Source organism: Monodelphis domestica, chromosome 4 (assembly GCF_027887165.1).
Source record: "Monodelphis domestica isolate mMonDom1 chromosome 4, mMonDom1.pri, whole genome shotgun sequence".
NCBI classification, from domain to species: Eukaryota; Metazoa; Chordata; class Mammalia; order Didelphimorphia; family Didelphidae; genus Monodelphis; species Monodelphis domestica.
The window spans coordinates 291557564-291564880 of NC_077230.1; positions in this window are offsets into that span (position 1 = coordinate 291557564).

The window sequence follows — 7317 nt, forward strand, 5'->3', positions numbered from 1 at the left end:
AGAGTTATCAAATGACTATAAATTCTTTTCATGTTTAACTCCCCCATTTGACTGCGAACTCCTTGAGAGTTGCTCATAATTCAGCTGCTCCCAGGGTCTTTGAGGGTTTGCTGAGGTAGGGCTTGCCTTGGTGTCCTCCATTCCCATTCTGGTACAACAAATCTTTCCTGCTGATCTTGGGCTGAAAAATTGTTTCATCCTATCTTTTTGTGGGTTCTGCTGTTGCAGAATTTATTTTGAGGTGTTATATTAAAGTTGCTTGGAGGATAATTTAGTAGAGATCAGGTGAGTCCTTGTACTTTCTTTTCCATCTTGTCTCTGTTCCACCTCCTACTCCTTTTTTCTTTATTCAGATTGTCTCAATTAACCTGAATATTTTATCCGTAGTCAGGTTCTCCCTCCTTATAATTCTTCCCATTTACTGCTCTAAGGAAAGACATATTTATGTTTTAATCCCTGGCCTTCGATTCATTCATACTGGGAAAAAGCTGACTTTCCTCTTTCTCACTTCTTACCACTTTGTGATTTGACTTCCAACCTCATGATTCAGTGGAAACAATTCTCTTCAATGAGATGAATGATTTCTTAATTGTCAGATAATAATCTTTTTTTTTTCATTTATCATCCTATTCTATCTTTTCAATCCTTAAAATTTTTACTACTCTTTTCTCCTGGTTGCTCTCTCCATACTGGGTTTTTGTGACACTCTTCTATATTGGTTCTGACCCATCCTTATCAATCTTCTTTGCTAGTTCATATCTCATACCAGGTCCATTAATGTGGTATATTCCGTGATGCTATCCTATGTCCTCTTCTCTATCTACATTCTTTCACTTGATAACCTCATCTTCCACAGGTTTAATTCTTTCTATGTTTCCCACATCTATCTATCCTTTTGCTCTCTTGAGCTCATCATTCATCTCCAAGTACTTGTTAGGTATTTCATAATAAATGTCAGCTTATATCACAAATTCAATTGAATATATTTCCTTGAAAACTTACTCTTCATCAGAATCCCCCTTTTTTTGCCAAAGGCACTACTATGTATCCAGTCCTATAGGTTCACAACATTAACATTATTCTGGACTACTTATTCTTCTTCACCCTAGATATCTAATCAATTTCCAAATATTGTCATATCTGCCTCCACAATATCTGTTGCATTCATATCTTTTTCTTTACCAACACTCAAATTCAGGCCCTTATCATATCTTTCTTGCACTATTGCAGTAGTCCCATAATTGGTCTCTTTGCTTCAAATATAACTTCAATTCATTGTTCAGAGTCCTGCCAAGGTGATTTCCTAAAGAACAAGTCTGAATATGTCATTCCCCTACTAAGTAAACTCCAATGGCTCCTTGTTTTAGTGACAGCTAGGTAGGACAGTGGATAGAGATCTAGAATTAGAAAGACCCAAGTTCAAATCTAGCTACAGCCATTTGCCATCTATGTGACGCTGGGTTAGTCACTTAAGCTAACTCTGCTCAGTATCTTTATCTATAAAGTGAGCATAGTTGTAGCGACTACCACTCAGATTGTGAGGATAAAAGGAGATAATATTTTAAGGCACTCTGGAAAATTTTAAGTGTTTTGAAAATGTTAGCTGTGCTTCTAGGGTCAAATATAAGGTTTCCATTTTAGTTTTTTAAAGCCCATCACAAATCAGACCCTTCCAATTTTCCAAACTTATTATATATTACTTCCCTTCCCATGTCCATCCACAAAATTATCACCCATCTCTGTGCCTCTGTATTGGCTGAAAACACTCATACCTTTCCTGTCTCTTAAAATCCTTTGTTTCATTCAACATTCTTTTCAAATGCTGAAGCCTTTCCTGATTTTTCTTTCTTACAAATTACTAAGACCCTTTCCTCCCATCCCCTCATTTGTCTTGGATTTGCTTTGTAGATAAAATGAGACAAACGTGTTACAATGGAGTCTAGTCACTATAGATACTATGGATTTTAAACATTTGCACTGTGTTTCATTTGAGGCTTCATACTTCTTATTTTGACATGTGAGATTCCTCATTTTTCTCTGAATTTGGATTGCTTACTCCAACCTGGAATACTACTATAAGGTTACATTCAGACTGTCATGATTCTAAGAATAATCCTATTTAGTACTATTTCTTGAGCCCCCATATAAAGTGTTTCTAATCTATACAACTAGTCACTTACAAGGTAACATATTTATAGAGTATGTGCTATTTACACAACCATTCACTCACAATAGTGATGTTTTTATATCTGAAACATAATCATTTAAAAAATAATAAAAATAAAATAAATATTATAGAAACAAATATATCATAGCACTAGTATATATTGTATAGTAATATATATTAAAGCAAATACATAAATAATAAAATACATCACCATACATATATAAACCCAGATGATATTTTTTTCCAATGCACTCAATAGCTATGGTGATAAGTGGGTACACACTTATAGAACCATAGCAGTGAAACACACAAGGGAAGAAAATCCATATGCTTCATATTATTGTTCCATTCAATAACATCTTTACTATGTGAAATTGCTTCTCTGCTCACTACTTGACTTGTTCCTCACAACCTGTCAGCTGGGGCAATCCTGTGATCTACTTGAACATAGATTTTATTCACTGATGGAGATGCTGTACTACCCTGATGATTGAAGTTGACAGCAACACAGTTTAGGTTCACTCTTTAAGCTAGCTCAACAGGCTAGGACACCTGCAAAGCTCTGCCTGCTTTCCTTTCTCAAGCCAGAGGTGACAGCAGAGAACAATAAGGTCTTTTGAAGAGCTTTGCCTTTCTTCAACTTCAAGTGGCACCAAAGGGCAATAACTGTCACTAGCTCACATATGACTTACTTGCCTTTATAGAACTCAGTTTGACTATATGAGTCATTACCTCTTCAGATTTATCTGGTGCATCACATGTAATTCTAACAACTCACTTAATATTTATATGTCTACTCTTACTTCTAAATCTCCAGATGTTTTATTGCTAATATTATCATAGTTGGGGGCAGGTAGGTGGCTAAATGAATTGAGAGCCAGATCTAAAGATGGGAGGTCCTGAGTTCAAATGTGGCCCCAGAAACTTTCACTTACCTCCATTGCCTAGGACTTACCAATTTATGGTATTGATACTAAGATGTAAGGCAGGGTTAAAAAAATTATGTGATGGCAACTCTATTATTTTAGATAACTTAGGTAGTTTATTATAGTCCCCTAATGATGTAATCTATTTTTTCTACAACTGGTGTAATGGATTAAAATGGAGTTGCTTTTGAGCCCAGTCCTCTCTCATCATCTTTTGAACTTTTATTCCTCTTTGGTCTCCTCCCTCTTTTTTAAATAAATATTTTATTTTTTCCAATTACATGTAAAAACAATTTTAATACTAATTAAAAAAAATTAGCTCCAAATTCTTTCCCTCCATCTCTGAGATGGCTAGCAATTTGGTATTGTAAAAAATAGACTCGAATACAGGACTACAGTCCCCACAAGCCTTTGCTCCACTTCCCCAGAATGCCTTGTAATCTCACCTGGGCTGAGATCGAGAAGGTATTTAAACTGATTCAAAGACTTTTGAGACTCAGGGACTTCCGTTTTGGAGCAGGCGTGGCTTTTTTTCATAATGTAGGTGAGGTTGTGTCTAGGCCTCTCTATGGCCTGGACACGTGTCTCTTATCCTGTATTTTCTTTAATCCTTAATCTTCAATAAACCTCTAAAAAATATAATACTCCTTGCAGACAGAAACTAATTTCTACCTGCCTCAGTCTCCCCATCTCCCCTAAATTTTAACTGTTATAGTATGGACTATCTATGTGTAGCTATGCAAAACATATTTCCTTATTAGTCATGTTGTGAAAGAAAACACAGACCAAAAAATAAACAAACAACCAAACCATGAAAAAAATAAAGTAAAAAACAGTAAGCGTCAATATGTATCTATATTCCATTAGTACTTTCTCTGGAAGTGGATAACATTTTTCATCATAAGTCCTGTGGAATTGTCTTGGATCACTGTATTACTGAGAAGAGCTAAAGTTATTCACAGTTAATCATCATACACAATAACTGTTACTTTGTACAATGCTCTGTTTCTGCTCACATCACTTTGCATAAATTTGTGTAAATCTTTCCATGATATTCTGAAAGCATCCAGCTCATTATTTCTTATAGCACAATAATATTCCATCATAGTCAAATTCCACAGCATGTTTAGCCATTCCCCAATTGATAGGCATCCCCTCAATTTTCACTTTTTGCCACCATAAAAAGAGCTGCTATAAACATTTTTTAAAAATATAGGTCCTTTTCCTCCCCCCCCTTTTTTTTGGGGGGGGGGCAGATACACACCTAATAGTGGTATTGCTGGAACAAAGGGTATATACAGTTTTATAAGCACTTTGGATACAGTTTCAAATTGTTCTCCAGAGTGATTGTATCAGTTTACAACTATATCAAGATTGTATTAGTGTCCCAGTTTTTGCACATCCCCTCTAACATTTGTCATTTTCCTTTTCTGTTAGAATAGACCATCTGGTAGTTGTACAGCAGAACCTCAGTGTTGTTTTAATTTGCATTTCTCTACTCAATAATGATTCTGAACAATTTTTTCATATGATAGCTTTGATTTCTTCATCTGAAAACCATTCATATGCTTAGACCATTTATCAATTGGGTTATGACTCAGTTCTCTGTATATTTAAGAAATGAGGCCTTTAATCAGAGAAATTTGCTATAATCACCCATTCCCCACCCCTCGACCACTGGCAGTTTTCAGCTTTCCTTCTAATATTTGCTACATTAAGTTTTGTTTGTGCAACCCCTTTTTAATTTGATGTAATCAAAATGATCAAATTTCCATTCTATAATGCTTTCTTTCTCTTATTTGGTCATAAATTCTTCCCTTTTCCACAGACCTGACAGATTACTATACTCTGTGCTCCCCTAATTTGCTTATGGTATCACCTTCATGTCTAAACTATGTACCCATTATGACTATATCTTGGTATGAAGTGTCATTGGTTTATACCTAGTTTCTGCCAAACTGCTTTCCAGTTTTCCCGGTAGTTTTTGTGAGATAGTGAGTTTTTCTCCTCCAAGCTGGAATCTTTCTGATTATCAAACACTAGATTACTATGGTCATTACCTACTGTGTATTGTGTACCCAATTTATTCCACTGATCTACCACTTTAACTCTTAGTACCATATTGTTTTGATGATTACAGTTTTATATTACATTTTGAGATCTGGTATGGGTAAGTCAACTTCCTTCACTTTCCCCCCATTAATTCCTTAAATATTCTTGACATTTTGTTCTTCCAGATGAATTTTGTTATTTTTTCTAGCTCTATAGTATGTATTTTTTATGGTAGTTTGATTGGGCACAGACAAGTAGTTTAGATAAAATTGTCATTTTTATTATATTGGCTCAGCCTACTTATGAGCAATTAATAGGTTTTTCAATTGTTTAGATCTAATTTTATTTATATGAACAGGATTTTGTAATTGTGTTCATATATTTTACATTTTCCCAAATATTTTATATTTTCAACAGTTTTAAAAATGGAATTTCTCTTTCTCCTGTTACTGGACTTGGTAATGTCTAGAAATTGGTAATTTATGTGAGTTTATGTCCTGCAACTTTGCTAACATTGTTAATTATTTTAATTAGCTTTTTAGTTGGTTCTCCAAGTATGCCATATCATCTGCAAAGAGTGATAATTTTGTTTCCTCATTTCCTATTCTAATTCCTTCAATTTTTTTTCTTCTTCTCTTATTAATATAACCAGTATTTCTAGCACAGTGTTGAAGAAGACTGATGATAATGGGCATCCTGGTTTCACACCTAATATTATTGGGAAGGCTTCTAGCTCATTTGCATTATAGATAATGCTTGCTGTTGGTTTTAGATAAACACTACTTATCATTTCTGAGCTTTCTAATGTTTTTCCTAGGAATGAGTATTGTATTTTGTCAAAAGCTTTTTCTGCATTTATTGACTAAAATATTAACTGGTGGAACTGGTGAACCTTTAGTGGGTACTACTATGTGTATCTATATATATACTATATACTATAGTAGTGTATCACTACTCGTGATGCATTACATCACTATCATTTGAATTGGGGTTGTCAGTTCTAGAAGCAGTTATTGGTTTTACCACAACAACATTTTTCTTATTAATTATATTTACTGTTTCTTGAACAGTAATACTGAGTTTCCTTTTTTGATTTCTATAACACTCTGGGTAGTCCACAATTATAATACATGACAGTTCTTCTGATGGTATCTTAATGGTAGTCTTCCATAAACTAATGATGACCTAGTTGAAGATGTGGTCATTTCTTCTGTGTTCAGGGCACAGAATAACCATCCCCTTTTCCCATTCCTGCTTCTCAAAGCTGACTTTCTGTAATTCAATTTCTCACATATAAAAATTGAATTTCATTTGTTAATACATGTAATACTCCAATGCCCACCCACATCATAATTAAAACAGAAGATACTTCATTTATCTATTGTTTATACTAGGCTGGTAACCTTTCATCAAAGGGCCTGTATCTTTGGTATTTTGCTTTCAGTTTATTCCATCTGAAATATTTGGTGTATTCTGTTTATCATCAGGGTTTTCATGTGATCCTTCTTCTGAACTTTCACAATATCAAGTGACTTCTTTGATATCTATAGCACACAAATGGATTGATGTACTAAAAATGGCAGTAATTGAGTGTTCAGCATTTTCATTCTAATTATTTGTAATAATTCATCAAAATTTGGTATTTTTTTCCATTAACCTGACAAACTAGATATACCATTAATCACTGGAACATTTGAAATATTCCATGTTTAGGCATATTTGTTCTATTCAAATGGCATCTGCTTCTTTGGGTTTGACTGATTGTTTTGTTTCTAATCTTTGAAACTGACTATTAATGCTATCAACAAATTCAAAAGGACATTCATCTTTTTTTTTTTTTTGCTGGAAAGTAAAGGGAATAAAATGAACATATACTTGTTTGGTGTCCACTAAAGTGCCTTTTGAAACTCTATAAACATTCTTGCCAAGTTATTTTAGGTATTGCAATTTTTATACTGTGCACAGTTCCAAATGAAATACCTTTCAAATTTCCTAATAATCTAACTCTTTAATCTACCTCAGATATTTTCCAATGTTGTAATGCTTCAGTTAACATTCCTAACCCAATCAAGCTATAATTTCTCCCCGGAGAAAGCAGAAGTTTCATGATTTTTTTTCCTTTGAGAAAAGTCCTGAGTTAACTTCTTGGTTTGTCTGTAATGTTATATTATA